This window comes from Perca flavescens, chromosome 1 (assembly GCF_004354835.1).
Source record: "Perca flavescens isolate YP-PL-M2 chromosome 1, PFLA_1.0, whole genome shotgun sequence".
Taxonomy (NCBI): domain Eukaryota; kingdom Metazoa; phylum Chordata; class Actinopteri; order Perciformes; family Percidae; genus Perca; species Perca flavescens.
The window spans coordinates 30,743,397-30,761,506 of record NC_041331.1 but is presented as its reverse complement, the minus strand read 5'-3'; positions in this window follow the sequence as shown (position 1 = coordinate 30,761,506).

Here is an 18,110-nt window from a genome sequence, read left to right as displayed (position 1 = left end):
TAACTGACTAACCAGAAGAACTCCTTTGTAATCTTTCTTTGAGTTTTCTCTCTGTGCTCAAAGTGGCCATTTGACAGAGCTTTTCTCCAGACAGTAGCTCAGTCTGTAGGGAGTTGGGTTGGGTACCAACGTATGGTGGTGGACTGGTAGCTGGAGAGGTGCCAGTTCACCTCCTGTGCACTGCCAAGGTGCTCTTGAGCAAGGCACAGAACCCCCAACTGCTAGGGGTGCCTGCCCATTGACAGCTGCAGCCCCCTCACTCTAACATCTCTCCATTAGTGCATGTATAGGTACCATGTGTGTGTGTAATTCAGGCCTGTGTGTAATGTGTATAATAACAACAGAGTGAAAACATTGTAATTTCCCTTGTGGGATTAATACATTTTTATTATTATTTTAAAACGTTTGCTTCTTTTTCCTTGTTCAGTGCTTCTCAGTATCCTATGAGTTTTTGTAAACAGTGTGAACAACGCATTGGCCGAAATACAATCTCGGGACCCCTCGTCTATCGTCTGATGATCATTTAGCTTTTTTATTAACTCTTTTGAATTCATCTGCTTGCAGATATCTGTTTATAGAGATTAGCCAAAATGTAATTTGGACCTGGGTCTGGTTGCCAATCAGACTGTTAACAATGATCGGCGCCTGGAGAAAGTTTTGGCCTGGATAACCACTGGCTAAACCAGAATCCTATAAATATTGGCTGTTGCCCTGAAGAGGCCAAATCGTTGTTAGGCAGATAGCCGATGGGTTCCAAGATTGTTCATTACGTTATTGCATCTTATCTACATATTTTGGGTCAAGGTTCTGCATGTATGCTTCCTCAACCTCATGATGTGAACAGATTAAATTGCACACATCTACACATACACCATATCTTCGTTCATATTCTTTGATCTTAAAACCAACTCTGTATTAGTAGTACATCCACATGCCTAACTGATAGTATTACTTTGTTGAAACTACCTGCTCTCTTATTCGTGCTGTTCTGTTCTGTATTCTGCATCTGTACTCTCTCTTCCCCCGCTGTCGCAAGCCATTTTCCCTCATAGGAACTATTAATGTGTGAATGTTATTGTCCTGGCTTCTGTTCATCTCATCCTCTCACATCTGCTTGTGCCACCTGATCTGCAAACAGGGGTTTTACAGGCAACTGTAAAAGTAGTACATTTATTATGCCTAAGGCAGTGCTAATCTAGGATAGATGTGATCGCTGCTATATAAAGTCACTGAATACGTGCATGTTCATTCTTTCTTAAATGTAATAGAGCCAAACATGACCAGTTTTTCTCATCACTACCTAATTCAAAGTAATATCTGATGGCTGAAAGAAGTTTTGATGCAGTATATCAGACAAAATGCAGTACATCAGACAAAATGCAGTACAATGGCTTCCAAGGGACTGCAGAGTGTACAAATTGCCCATTCATGCTTAGGTGTACTGAGTGATTTCTTAGTGGCATACAGCATATAGGCTAACAATGTCAACAGGGCCAAGCTTTTGTGAATAAATCCTACATCAAATAAAGAGGTTTTAAAGAAGAATGCAAGAAGCCTAGCTTTACTCCTATGCTATTAAAATGTGATTATCCCCTCCAGAAAAAAATGTTTTGTCATCATTTATGAGGACTCCTACTTGAAAATGTGTTTCTTCTATTGCACTAGTGGTCAATGGCTGCTTTTGCCACAAACCAAACAAAATCAGAAGCTTCATTATTTGCAATGTCTGACAAGTTCCACTTCACATGGTGAGATAAGGGCATCCAGCTTAGTGGTGCAATTAAACAAAAGAGCTATGTTATATTGTATCAAGGTATCATCTATGTTAATCGGCAATCAACCTTTTACACTTTGTAGGAGAGTAGGTTGCGCTTCGACAATGGAATTCGCAGTGGAGTGCTAGAGACCCAAAAAATAAAAAGGTAGCACATTTCAGATTTAAAGCTGATGAGCAAAAATGTGATTAGTTTGTACTCTTCAACTTTAAATTTGAGAACATTAACATAACCTTTTACATTGTTGGCTTCATCTGCAAGAATTCAGCCGGGAATTTTTGCTCCTTTTTTTTTGGTCCACGTCACTCAATTTATGGTTGTTTTGCAATAGTGTAAATCAGTTTTAACATATTTTGGGTCAGCTAATTTAGAAAATGGGGTTCCTTAACAATAAAATGTTTACATATAAAATTAAATGTTTTGCCATTGACCAGGTTTTAGACCACTAATGCATCAGCAATGATGCAATGAACATACATTGAGGATATTTTCTCTGTGAGGCTAGTATGGTTATAACTGCATTGCTTGATCCATTAGCTCTGCAAAATAATACTAAAAGCACAGATACCCTTTCAAGATTAGTTCATTTGTTGCATTGTAATGTCAAAATAGCATTTCAGGTCTTTAAAAAAATGTAATATGTAGGATGTATTACTGTAGCTGGGTGGCATTAGAATTTCAGTACTTTTGTGCCATTTGCCTAAGCTTTTTAGGTCTCAGTGTATAATCAAACCCCATTCATGTGCCCAATGCCATTCATGTGGCACACAATTACTCTACAGAAAAATGAATAAAAGGGTATGCCAAAATCCTTCATGACTCAGGTCAAGTGATATTCGGTGTCCATGATGTAACTTCACATTCAAAATGTTCCCTTTCTGTGCAGCATGTGGGTCCTTATATAGCAATTATTGGTAAAAACATGTAAACAAAAACAAATAAACAAACAAACACAATTTGTAATTTTGAGGATGCATATCTACTCACACACACTTACTCTGCTGGCTGGTCTGTTCCTCTTCCTTGTAAAAGTACTCTGTTTGTCCTGAAACAATCACCAAGGAGAATGAAATGTGATGATGTTCGATTTCTACTTTCTAACCAGCTCAACATCATAATAGCTGCTCGAATTCTGACCAGGACACAGACCCAAACATAAAATTACATAAAAACTGGGCCCTGAAGGTAATTCAATCCAAAATGGAGTTTTTACGGTGTAATGTGGCTTTATTCTCGTGAGCTGCCATTAATTTTCATTGCCAACAACCATTTGAAGGCACTTTAGTTTTCGAATTTACCATGCCAATGTCCCGGTTGGGTTGGGTGAGTAGGGTGTGTTCAACTCATGAGCAGCATTAATTCAGAATAGTGACTTGCTCTTGCTCTGGTGTAGTTGTGAATGAGAGATTTAACAAATGACATGAAGGAAATTGTCTTGTCATGCCGCTGCACTATAACTGTGAGCATGCAATCAAATCACTGAGTAAGCCTGGTAGAACTAGCAGAATCTGCGTTTGTGCATTACATAATATGTACTTTGTTAATCTTTAACAAAGCAAATTCAAGAGAGCCAATTATGAAAAATTAGTCAAAAGTTCCATTTACATCTTTGTGCATAGTGAGACCTGTAAAGCCTAGAGCAGAGACAGAAGGATTTATGAGGCAGCAGCGAGCTGTAGAGTTGCTGTATTAGCTGGCAGCCATCTTTTGTGGGCAGGTGCTCAGCCGTGTTTTTACTGCCATTGCTCTCCTGCTCCTCCTCCTCCATCCCTCATCCCTCATCACTCTGGCAAACCCTTGAATCCCTGTCAAGGACAATGGTAGGTCTCCCCTATTTGTGTGTACACATGCACACACACATTAAAGGGATGCAAAAGATGCTTTCTGATGCATTTTGACGTTCATCAAAGCTTGTGTCAAAATAATTAAAAGACTAGAGATACAAAGTCCGGCTGAACGCAACCAGTCTCTCACAAAGATACACAAGTTGTTCAGTCACAGTTTTTGACTCACAATAAATATACATACAGTAGGTAAATCCGTTTCCCCTGTGGCCCATCTGTTTTAAGTCTTACCCGAGACTAAGAAGTAATGTGGAAACAGACGTCGTGTTTTTCAACTAACATAACATTGAAGATTCTGCAAAACTCTTTCAGTGTTCTTCAGTTGATTATTTCTTAAATTTCTGAATGTGACAAAGTATAGATTAGGTATGGTTAAAGTTAGGCAACACATTTATCAAAGGAATAGTTCAACGTTTTGGAAAAATATTCACTTTTTTGCTAGTTTGATACCACTCTGTATGGTAATGTAGCTGGAGCTTAGCCTAACCCTCTAACATCTCTAAAGCTCTCTAATTGTAAAGTTATATATCGTATGTTTGAGCTGAAAGAACAGAGTATAAAAACAACAATTAGGCCTAAGTGTTTAACAGGAGACTATATGTCACTATATATTTATAATTTTTCCATTATCTCCCTCCACTGGTAGCCTAGCAATCTTCTCATCTAACTCTTCTCAACAAACAAATATATGTATTTTCTAGGCTGTCAAAATGAACAGAGCAGAAACAAAGCTCCTTGAACAGAAATGATAAAATTGTCTTTTTAATGGCAAGTTGAGTTTCAAATCCCTTCCAGAAGGACAATTCTGGCGCAAAACGAACCTAGGGGTTATTAACAGATCTGTACCCACTCGATCGTTCTCTAGGATATGTTTTCATGCTAATCATAATCTTTTTAGTGGTATAAATATTTTTTTTTTTTTTACTTTCCCTGTGCCCCGAATACTAGCGTTGTAAGCTAATCAGTGGTCCGCGCTAGCTTCTTTCAAGCTACAAACACATTCGATTAGCATGAAAACATGTCCCAGAGAACGATTGAGTGGGTACACATCTGTTATTAGCCTCTAGGTTTGTTTTGCGCCGGAATTGTCCTTTAAATGACTCGGCATTGATATTCTGTAATTCAAATCATGCATTTTATTTAATGATGAAAGAAAGGTGTACATAAAGTTGTCTTTCAGCACTGTTCACTTAATTAAGGGGTTACTTTTAAAAGGAAATGAACATGAGATTAACAGTAAATAATAAATCATGGAGCTAAAACTTTATACCCAGGGAAGGAGTAAGGGCACTCATCACCCTATTAGTTTATTACCTTATCTGTAGGGTAATTTAAACCAATTGCTTCAGGTCTAACATTGTCACCCTCTGTGAGGAGGTTGTGCTTGCCAAATGAGGTGGTAGGTGCTACTGTGCACTCTCAATTGTCTGTGGACAAGCAGCAATATAAGAGTTACGACTCCTCTCGGTGGGTCAGTTTCTCAGTCGAAGTTAGTTGAGATGTTTATGGTCCCAAAGAGACTTTGCCTTGCACACCTAATGAGCACATAGAATAATGAACACAGTTAAATAATAAGTTGCAAGCAAAAAAAAAAACCATCATAATTTTTAATGACGCTATGGTCACATTTGACATATTCTTCATTACCTTTTGCCTAAACTGATTAATGAATGGATGGTACTGTATCGTATATCACTAGTGAGGAGTGGGAGAGAGAGAATTGACTTTGACATTTTATATTCTTTAATGAACAGCATTGTCTTTAATAAAACATCTTGCAAACACAACACAAACACTAAAAACATTATTTATAGTGTTGGCAGGCCTCAAAGGTGTAGTCGATACATAAATACTGTTTTGTCAGACCTTCTCCTTCCACTAGTGACGTACCATTTTGATACAATATTTTGGCCACATGCCATACCCTACCCCACCACACACAGACACCAACAAAAATCCATCAATAAGATCTAGTTTGGGGCTTTGATACGCTAGAGGGTTATGCGTTGGCCTGCTCAAATCCAGGCCATGTGGAGGACCATTGAACAATTATTCACAACAAGCCCAGAACAACCTTTAATCATATAAATGATAAGGTGCCAAAAATACAAATATGGTACAAATTCACGGTTCACTTAATTAGCTATTCCCAAAGCTTTTAGTTATAACCCTTAGCATTCTTCAGCAAGTGGGCGTTGCTCAGGTTAGCTTAAAGGCAATTCAATTCCAGCTTTAGAGACCGCCCTGAAACAGACAGGATCTCCTCCACATACTGTATGCGACTGCATGTTACCACGTTAAGTCTTTTACTTCACTAGTACTAGTACTACACGTGATGAAAACGGGACACGGCCCGGGGGTTTGGGCATAGCTAAGTAAGTGAACCACAAGTTTAGCATATTTTATTATAGAAATGTGTTCCAAAGATCATGAATGAACCTCCATGCATATATACAGTATATATGGTGAAATGGTCATTATTACTGGGCCCTAAAGTTCAGTTGTGTATCCTGTACTGAGTAGCCTCAGAAGTCATGAAAACTTGCAGGACAGAAGCGCTCACTTTGTTTCTGCTGGTCAACAAAATAGCTAATAGCCTTGACCAAAGAATTCACAACACACAAACATCCTTTTGATGGGCAAAATTAACATGAGCAACCACAGAGAAGCCTCCTGCAGCCTGTGACACAAAGGCAGTGAGCAATTATGATTGGCTCAAAGATGATTTCGGTAAACAGTAAGTCCTCTGATGGAGGTACAATAAGAGCACTTTTTTTTTTTTTTTTTTTTTTTTAATAGAATTCAGAATATGATACATTGATTTGAGGTTTTAAAAGATTCTCTTTGCTTGATAAGATGAGTTTGGAGTCTACTGGTAAATCCAGCAAACTTTCATTTCCTGCTGGGCCAGTATGAGAACCTGCTAAGACATTACAAGTCGTCTTGTGTTACCTTCCCCTGTCTGGTCCTTGTAAACCATGCAAGGATGTGTTAGCCAAATGGGCCCCATCGGCTGTCTCTAGGGGGTCAGTTTGCTAAGTAGTAAACCTGTGTTCTGTCAGGTGTCATTAACGTCCAGCGGGACTGTGAGGGGACCTGTCAAGACTAGAAGTAATGGATGTGTTCTCCACTGATTGTTAGCAGGGACAGAGTCAGCACAACCAGCAAATTAGAAGTGACATCTTGATGGAGGCAAAGCAAGAGGCGCAGCTGGTCACACAAGTTAGATGGAGGAAGGGGAAGCTCGGAAAGTATAAGAGATAAAAGGAGAAGAGAGGTGGATTCAAACACAGGCAGAGTACATCAGATACTCATTCAAAGGATTGATGAATGGTGTATGTACTATTCCATTTTAATATATGCTTTTCAAAGAAATGACATCTTGAGCATTGACACCAGAGGGCTCGAGTGCTTTGCTCTGGGTTGCCTTGAAAGTTGCCTTCAAATGGATGATCGGCCAACATAATGAAACTGTGACAGAATTTATGTCATCCTTGAAATGATAGGTTTGTTGTGATGCTCATGTGAGAACATAAATAATATCTTTATTCTATCCGGTTCATTACACATCATCATCAGTGTTGGAGGGTGGCAACGGCGCTGCAGTGCGCAAAGGATTACTGTAGCATCGCTGCATCAACAACCAACCAACCAAGCAACAATCACAGCAACATCCTCAATCACTTCAGGCTATGTAATAACGCACAGAGCTAACAACATCAAGGGAATCACTCTGTGTCACTCAGCAGCCTCGGAGCGAGATGAGCACAGGAGCTGACATTATGAAATGGATTAGATTTGAGACCAATTAAAAATGAATTGCTCAAAACGAGCACTGACCCTTGCCGAATTGGATGCCAGTGATCTCATTAGGCTGGTCTCTCACTCATTGAGAGCCAGCAGCTGGAGAACAGGCCCGTCTGACACACAGACAGAGAGGGAGAAAACCCAAAGGGCTTCTGCCTGCAATGGGCTGAGAATCATGTCTTTTTAAGATATGTGGCATGTGTGAGAAATATTGTGTTTGTGTGTGTGTGTGTGTGTTTGTGCTTATATGTGCACCTCTGCATGAGTATATAATGATATGTAATTAGTGTAAAGCTATGTGTGTTCAGTAGACTATATGTATAATATACATATTTGTTTACAGTCCCCGTGGGCATCCTTGTGCACATGGATGCATGTTGAATTATGTTTTAAACAGGTAGGCTTCTACCTAACTGTATTTTTGTGCATTTTCAATTTGCTCAACCTAAATGCCATAGATAAAACAATAAAAGCCATTATAACAAAAAGGGGCACTGCCAGATGCTTCAAAAAACATACATCCCATGATGAAATATTTATGTATAAACTTAAAACATAGTTCTAACAATAGAAACAGACATTTCCTGTATTAGAGCACTGTTTCCAAGTTCTACTCAATAAATTCCCTGCCCCTCATTGTTGTCCTCATCTCCATTACCACACCCAATCCCTTTCCCATATCCTCACTCCAAGTAGTGAGCAATTAGCTGCTTGCCATCTCTGCAGACTGTGTTTTGATTGGTCATTAAGCGTCTGAGGCCTTCATTAGTGACAGTGCCTTTATCAAAAGCAGGGAATTAGCTGACGTATAGAGAGAACAGAAGAAACAAAAAAAGAGGCTCAGAGGATGAGGGTAGTCTAGTAGTCTGTACATATGGTAATGGATATGGAAAAAAAAAGTCAAGGGAGTGATTGCTGAATCATACAGTATGTTTGTACTGCCAGTCTCTCGTTTTGTGCCGTAGTGACACTCTGTGATCTCAGGGCCCGGGGTGGCTTGCATGGTTATCTCCTTAATGGGTACCCTCACTTAGAGAGAACATGCTGTGAAAATTTGATTAGTCTCAGAATTGAGTCAAAAATCCACCCTAAATAAAAAAAAAAATAAAACTAAAATGTTCACAAGCACCTAATACAAATGTGTGAGTAAAGTGTTAGAAAGGTTCATGATTTATTCAGAAATAAAACATTGAATACCTTTAAAATAAAATAGAGAATCGTTATTTCACACTCTTATTGTAGTAAAGGTATGTGTGGACTGGCTACCTGCAGTCATTCCAGGTAACAACATGCTAATTAATTTTTTTGGGTGGATTTTCTCCTTTAAGGTTTGTCCATTAAAGACCATCTGGGGCTCCCTGGGGATTTTTCATGTGGGACCATTGACTGATATACATGTCCGTGTCCCCTGGGAACACTCTTAATGCACTTCCAAGGTTGTCACTCTCGCTCTAAGTAGCACAGAGTGGCAACAAGCCCTGACAGCATCACTGGCCCAGCGGAACTTGCATAAGATGGTTCCTGCTCCTGGAAGCATGGGGCCATTAAAAATGGATGGATCAATATATAAGAATGCACGCACCTTCGGCTGTCTATGCTAATTCAGAAAACGAGGAGAAGAAAAGGATAACAGAGGGGAGAAAAGGCGAAAGGACACAGCAGTACAAAACGAGTGGGAAAGTTGTTGGGAGATGGAGGGATCAGAGGCAGCAATTAAGTTTCAAGAAGTAAACACATCCACAGCTTCAACCATGTACAAAGGAAATCTTTGCCAAAACATTTTGTCATCCCCACTTTTCTGCTTGCTTCGCAGGACCTCCCGTGGTTTCAACCTCACCCTTCCTTTCAGAGACAGTAAGTACTCAAATGTTATTGTTCCCCTTTAACTAATGTTGTTTAATTAAAATTTGAACAGAAGTGAACATATAATTTTCAGAGTGCTGCAGCGTGAAACATTTCATCACCAAACCTGAAATTCTGCTATTGCGTTTATGGTGGGCTAGTCTATATCCACGATCTTCCACTTCCGTGATTGCTACGGTGCCGCTGGAAATTCCGACGTATGTCCTTTTTTTCAGCTGGTTATCTGTTACCTTCCGATTTCTTTGTGTTAGAATTTTAAACTATGGTCAATTCATGAGGACTATGGTTAACTGCTCCTCAGATCTCTGCAGGGTAAATCCAGACAGCTAGCTAGACTATCTGTCCAATCTGAGTTTTCTGTTGCACGACTAAAACAACTTTTGAACGTACACGTGTTCCACCAAAAGAAGTTCCTTCCTGAGGCTATTTTGCAGTGGCATGTAGCACCGCCCATGACGATTGCGATTGGTTTAAAGACATGCCAATAAACCAGAGCGCGTTTCCCATCCCGGAATGCTGTGTGGACTAGCCTGACCTGAGACTATTGGCGGGGTTAAGTTAGAGGTGAAACTTTGTAGAACTTGTTGAATATTTTGAGCGATTTAAATGCATTTAGTTTGGATTTAGAATCTAATTCTGCAACTACGTTGTTATGTTACACAATAATAATAAGCACATGTCCTGGAAAACTGGATTATGTATAACATAACCAGTTGTCTCCACTGTGACTCTGTGTTTTGGATGAAGAAGTATTTTAACATGTTTTCAAAGGCCACACTCAGACAACTTGTGTTATGATATGCGGTTACAAACATAATATAGTACAAACACCAACATATTATAATTAGTCACCATGACTTAACAGGAACATGACCAGCTAATCCCAGAGCTGTGCAGGAGAACTGAGCTAATCAACACCACTATGTAAACAGCGCTTGATGTTTGATAGACTGCTGCAGGAGAAAGTCTTTCATTTTATTCCAGTTCTGTCAGTCACAAGCAGCAGATCTACACAACGCGACACAGGACAGATTAAAAATACCGGAAAGCAAAATATACTACTTGGATTCTGAGTGAATGTGTGTGTGTGTGTTTGTGTTTGTGTGAGAGAGAGAGAGTTATTTGCAGTGTGAACCCTCTCTTTTTCCTGAAAAATGAGCAATCAGGCAGCTTAAAGCCTTCCTAAACCCTTGCTGCTGTTTTGTCAAACCAGACCATTAAACAGATTACTTTCTATTCTTTGGTTTGTTCCATTGGGGTGTGACCTATAAACACATCCTCACTAAAGAAACAAATAAAGACACCTATACAACTTAATTTGGCCCTGGGAGTGTGGTGAGTGTGTGCCAATTTGTGTTTGTGTGTATTTATATAGCCACTTAGAAATATGACACTGCTTACACACTTTAAAAATGTATCCTAAATAATATTTTAACAATCAGTTCATTAAAAGACCGGACTCAAAGCCCCATTAGCTGCTTGCAGAGGCTGCAGAGTTCACATCGTAATGACAAAAGTGTCAGGCAAAACAAACTGAAAATGTTGCTGTTGTTTAAGTACTTGGGCTATAATGGTCAACATTATAATAAATAAACATCACTATACTGAAGCTCTGCAGCTAACATGGCAAAAACATAACTAAAACATTGTGAGTTCTGATATACATTTATTGAACAAATGACAGTACAAAGCACATGCAAGAATTCCATTGTTTTATCGGTACTTTTTCTCATTAACTTTGCTATTTTAGATGCATTCTGTTGTTTTCCTCATTATTTTCAGAGGTGACAGGTTTGTGAGAGACAGAAGAAGTTTTATAAAGTCATAATATTAACCATATGCATGCTGATGTTGTCACATCATCAGATGAAGCTTCGTACTGTGGCCCAACCATCAAAGAGCTCTGTCAAATGTATTCATTATAATTTTTATTAGTTTGTCTTCATAAATCTATATGTTTTGTTCCCAGCTTAAAAGATGCTGCTCATTTGTGACTCATAGTGCCCTTTGTCAAACAACAAAGTTTCTACTCTAATGTTGCCCCATTAATTATTTGTGTTATTCTCTGTCTTTTAAATATTTTGAAAAAAGAAGGAAAAGCTAGTTAGTATGTTTTATTATTATATATGAATTGCAGCAAATAGTAGGCTAAGACTATGAAGTCTGGAGTCTCCCAAAACTAGTCATAGGGTAATAATCATTTTTCATTTTTATTGCCTCATAAATATTCCTCGCAAAGTTCATGAATATATTGCCCTGTATTAATATTCAGTAAAAGATCAATTAACATATCAGTCAGAGGGCCCAATGAGAATCTTGACCAGTCGTGGTGTTAAAGTGCGATGGGAGAAAAGAAAATCTTCTGTTCTTCTCCCTCAGTCATAATATTCTCTTAATGATCTTGTCAAAATCTCCATTTGCTTGCATGATCTGAACTTTGACCAGTTGGGTCAATTTGCATGTGAATTATTAAATATATTTCCAAGTAATTATAATTCCATGACAAAGGCCAAGTGGCATTAAGATAAATAATGAGCAATGCTTATCAGACAGTCTTTTGGTTGGTTGATCAGACAGAAAGACAAAGATGGGTACAATCAAATAAATCTCTGAATAAAATATACCCGAAGGAATTGGAATCAAGTTCTCGACATTTATTTTTCATTTGTTGAAGGCAAAATCCAAGATCCAAGGCCCAGACATATCAGTCCATGTAATACAGAATAGACAGAAAATGAAGTTAGTCTCTGTAAAATCCATATTGGCACTCAACCTATCACCTGGATGTCTTAAAAAGACCATTTGATTGAATTTTTTTTAGGTTACAACAAAAAGGCTACAATGAAAAATATATGTAACTTCTTTTTTATTTGGGCTGCACAATATGAGGAAAATATCTAATTGCAATTATTATGACTGATATTGCAAATTGTGATATGATTCACGATATTGGAGGGAATGATAATTTGTATACCACTGTTCTCATTTTCATTGAAAATATTGTAATTAAAAAAAAAAGAAAATATCTCTAGTGTAATTTTTTTGTGAGGCTCTGTACCAAACAAAGATTTTTTCTTTAATCTGTAGGATAGGATTTGTAGGCCGGGGCGTCTCTGCAGCACCACAATACTTAACTCAGAATGGTTTGACACATATTTTGCCTTTAACAAATATTGGGCCCCCATTGTGATTTGGATATTGCATTGCACACTGTGTATCTGCAATGCAACATAGTTACAAAAATACTTTCGCCACCTAGAAAAGTCTTGTATAAATCAACAATAATTGTCTCAGAATCAAAGGACGTGATTACTGAATTAAATAGGCACCAATAAGTCATTTATTTTTTTAAAAGGAAGCAAAAACAATGAAAAGTAGTTAAATAGTACATCTTTAAACCCCAGTCAGAGATATAGATGATCAGGTAAGTGACATTAATTCAGCCTAATACTCTATAATGATGACATGTGAATACATATTATACCAATCAATTTCAAATAATCTCTCAAACCGCTGTGACATGCCGACATATCTGTTGCCCCTGAACACAGAAGCATTACGTTTCATCATGTTTTGCCTTCCACTATATTCTGTTTGTTTTACATGTCATCTGCCTCTCTGTAGAACAAGAATGAAGGAATACATTGTCTAATCTAAATCCTCTGAGTAACAGCGTCATTGCTAAACTGCTGCTTATATAATATTGCCTGAGCCTCGACAATCAGTAGCATTGCAGTGGATAGTCTAATTGATTTGATCTGGTGCATAAAACATTTTTACATACATTGATGGTAGAAAATACAGTAAGAAGATCCTGTATGTAAATGACTAATGCCTAGTTAGAGAACATGCAAATGTTATTTACATAAACTTCTGGTGTACTTACAAACTTTCCAATCCATTGTTTTATGAGTGCATAACCTATTTGTACTAGTGTAGAAGTTTGGTATCATTTTGTGCATTATTAGTGGGGTCATTTACGAGATACAAGCCTGGATCCATTAGCCCCTGCGATAAGCTATTCAGCTGATAACGCTAACTCTCCCAATGTTCGACCCAGGTGAAAAAAGCTTCTGGGGGGGTGTTTGGCTCGAGGTCATGGTGCAAAGTACCCTAGGGTTAAATTACTCCGAACCATCACTTTAATTAAAGAATCTGAATACTACTTCCACCACTATTCGTTTGTCGTTTTTAATCATAATAAACTTTAACTAAATTATTTAAGTTGCCTAAGCTGGTGTTTTCTCATGTCCAATTTATGTAGCAAACAGTTTTTATAATGTGTGTAGACAAAGTACAATCTACAATTAAAAAAATGCCAGTAAGGATGTTCTTACCCATTGCATCACAATCATGCTCACAATAAGGAATGCTCTCACGTTCCACTTTTAAAAAAACTCTTGGTTTTCACCTCACCTACTGAGTATTTTGTAAACGTCAGTAAAATTCAGTAATTTCCTTAAATGATGCCAACACAAAGACCATTCTGTCAAAGATCCTGCTCTGATTTGTCTACGGTTTGGACTTACTCATGTTTTGACATCCTTTTGCTGATGATGATGACGATGATTGTGGCTGCAAGTGTATGATACACCACACACTAACAACCTTGGCAAGGGTAAAGGCACCATCATCATAATCATCATCATCCTGACCTTCACAGGACTAAAATGAAATACAACAGCCTTGATTCTGAGCACATACTCATTATCAAAGCCCAGGATCTATTTTGATTGACATATCATTCATATGGGTGTGTCAATGTGCAGATTGTGGGTGATGCAAGCAGCCTGCAAGAAATGCTTCTGGTCTCTTGCTGTATCTAAAGAGGCACAAACAATATAGTGCTTCATTGTGCTTCAATCTGTATGTTCCATTGTAAGATTTTCCCAAAAATGCAGCTCAAAGGAGTGTTTGGTGAGCACCTTAGTGAATCCATTGAAACAATGCCAGTTTAGTCAGTTCATTAGCTCAGACACTTGATATAAAGGTTTAGAGTTATGCCATCGCAAAAGCATCTTCTGGGATTAACTGATAATTCAAATGTTTGGTTATAAAAATCATCTAACCACAATATACATCCTGATCTATTTGGCTACACTGACACATGAGTGATGACTGGAGCATTCAAAGAGTATTTTGGATTTGAGACTTAACTAAAGAATTCTCCTTATTTGAAAATAAAAAATTGAAAAGTCTTCTTTGTGTTTCTTTTAAAGTACTGTATATCTTACACAAGTGCATCAATCTGCATGTGCAGATTTAACGACCAACATGTTTTGTTTTGTGTTATGACTGACTAATCCATAAAAACATGAGCAGGTACTGTAACAGAAATGTGTGGCTATTTTATCATGGAGTGCTTTGCATAAAAAATGGAAAAGGCCATTTTTGGCCATCTGTCTGAATCATTCCTAGCAGATAATAACAGTGGTTGTAATCAGCCATCACATCAAGTAACAGCATGTGCTGTTTACTAGGCCATACCAATGTCCAGGGGCAGTGCCTGGGGCAGAAACCTGAATGATTTAGAGGGTGCAGAGCTAGAAAGAGGCACTGGGACATGTGGGATTATACACAGTTATTAATCAGAGTGATTGTTGAGCTGTTTTCAGGGCAACCAAAAATGTCTAGCAGCTCACCTGCCAATGATGGAAAGTAATCATTCCTTTATTCAGGTGTCCCCCTCTTGGGCCATTTTAGGGCATTAGTTCTCTCCTAATTAAAGTACCTCTTCTTCACAAATCTTCAAATGTTTCTACTCCTGATTAAATGACAGTCAGCCTTTGACTTCTAACTGTTTTTAAGTTGTTTTCATTAGGTTTTAGGTTTTATCACAACTTCCCTCTAATCAAACAGAAAGGTTTTCATTAATGTCATTGGACCATCAATGATAAGGTCCCTTCTCCTTGAATCTTGTTTAGAGCAGTTCACCTTGAATAATGCAATATAAGGTTTTCACATACAAGTCTTTAGTTTTGTGAATCATAGGCATTTGGGGCTCACAGTGCATGCATGTTGACTGACTTTTGATGATTTCAGGGCTGCAGGCCATGAAGTCACAATAAGAATGGGACGTGCAATTCAATCAGGAGAGACTTCATTTAAGAGTGAAATAAGTTTAATGAACATGGTGCATGATAGGTTGCTAGGTTAGAGTCTTTGGCGATTAGACTCCATCGCAATGTTAAATTAGAGGCTGTGGATATATATGAATATCCCCCTGATGGAGTCTAGACACTGGTGGAGGTGATGAAGGGATAAAGGAAGCCAGATCTGGATGGATGTAATGTGAAGCGGGGCTTCTGAGGATGGAGGAACCCTGGGTGCTGATGAGAACTGGAGGTGAATGGGGTGGAGGAGGGTTTTGTCGATTTTGCCTGAAATGACAAAGGACAGCAGCAAAGAGTAGAACAGATTTAAAGTTTGAATGCAACAACGCAATAGCTCACACGGATTGTGGCAAAATCTGGTTGGTTTAACCGAAAGAGTAAACTCCCACATTCAGCTGATAACAATGCAGCTGATTAGGTTGGCAGAGAGAGAGAAATGTGAAGCATAGTAGTATTCCTGAATGAACCTACACTGAGCTTCTTTTGGTAGTGGAGGTAAAACGTGAAAAGCGGAAATGAGGGAGATGGAGTGAGGACATGTGGTGGCGGAAGTAGCCTGAAAAGGAGACTCACGGAGAGGACAAGCGCTTCCTGAATTAACTGACATTTCCCCCTGTCAAAATATGTTATTGTTAGGCAGCGGTGTCGGACTGGGGGTGGAAAGGGGACTGAGTACCCAGGGCCCTCATGTGAGGAGGGCCCAAAAAGATGCTAGATTGAATAGCTGTGGATGTGGGTAGGGGCCCATAGAGAATGCCTTTCTACAGGGCCCAGAATTTTGTGCTACGCCCCTGTTGTTAGGTCCGTGTCTTATATGTTCACCAAATTAACTGTCAAGCGACTGGCAACGTGACTGACGAGTAACTGAGGAGCCTGCTGGCCCGCAGGTAGAGAGCCAGGTAGGCCCAAATCCTAAACTCCAGTCTGGCGGGTCTAGCATTAACTTTTGTAGTTTTCAAATGCGCAAGTAAAACCAAGCTCTGGTATAATGTAAAATGTAAAGGGACTGTTCTTATATAGCGCTTTTCTAGTCTCAACGACTACTCAAAGCGCTTTAACATTGTACAGGAACCATTCACCATTCACACACATTCATACACTGTGGCCGAGGCTGCCGTACAAGGTGCCACCTGCTCATCAGATAATCAGTCACACACATTTACACTCTGATGCGCAGCATTGGGGGCAACTCGGGGTTCAGTGTCTTGCCCAAGGACACTTCGACATGGGACTACCACTGAGCCACAGCCGCCCCATCCTAATCTAATCTAGTCTAATCCTAGACGTAACAAGAGTAATCAAGTTGCCCAGGGTTGGTTATGGACCGGGGCTTAACACTTAGTAAACTACAATAAAATCAACAACAATCTGTGATGAATGATGAATGATCACATATGACACATATGGGATATGGTTATGATTATGACTGAAAACCACCTTGTGAGCACACTTAGTGACCCAGATCAAACACACCCACGATGTTTGTGACCTGTACAGGGGTACACTGAGTCACACTCTGATATTCACATTACAGAAAAGGATTATCAGCTTAGACACAACAGATGGCCAATTATTCACTTTTATAACAGTAGGCCTATCATGAATGAGACAAAGTTAGATGCTTTATTTTCATCACATTTAAGTCAGGGCGTTTTCACACCTGTAGTTTGTTTGCTTTGGTCCGAATCGGTTGGTGAGTTAAACTTGGAGCGATTTGCCCTCGGTTCGGTTTGGTTTCACACCTGGAAAAATCAAAGCGTACCAAATTGCGTCATTACAAATCAGGCAAGAACGTCCAGTCCTCTTATTGGTTGGATGTGTCTGGGGGCGGGAGCAAGAAAGTAAATACAGGAAGAAGGTCCTGTGTTCTGATCTAGTGGTCAAACCAGCTCATTTCATTAAAATCATCAGACATTGTGAAAGACATTACTACATCTTCTCTGGTCACCGAGACTTCGCTCTCCTCTGCCAGCGTCTGTCTCCAATTTTAGCGGCAGCTGGTTTGACTACAGAGATGCGAGTGACGGACGGCAAGCTTGACTGCTGTCTATTTCTGTGATAAAAACACTGCAAGCTGCTACAGTTTGCTGCTCTGCTGCATCGCAGATTGCTAAACACACCTGACTACAGGAGACATTAGCTCAGACTTGCGGAGTATGTATAGTTGGTGTGGTTCAAGTACGGATCACGTTCTCACCACAAATGAACCAGAGTTCGATTGAAAGCGTAACTAAACAAGGCAGGTGTGAAAGCGTCTTTAGTGAGGTTGAAATGAGCCTGCGGGAACAGATATCTTGATAGTAAACTGCTCACAAACACTCAATGTTGGGGTTTGCCTAAAGGTGTGGAAATGTACAAATGATGGAAGGTTATGTCACTAAAGACAGCCACTTGTGTAATGGAGTAGAAAGTGGTGTTCATGGTTGGTAAAATTATTAAACTGTGAATTTTTAGTCCTATTTATGTGTCTTTTATAATATCTTTGTTATATCCCTTTGTGGTTCTTGTCTTATTGCCTTTTATTTAATATGTAAAGCACTTTGTTTTACCTTGTTGTTGAAAGGTGCTTTACAAATAAACGTGTCATTAGAAATCATCAAACTCTATTATTTTTTCCATTGCAATCACAAGAAATGGATCATACTACTGTAATAAAAATCAGAAAACCAAGATACTGTAAAAGTGGAATTTTGGCCACAAAGCATGAC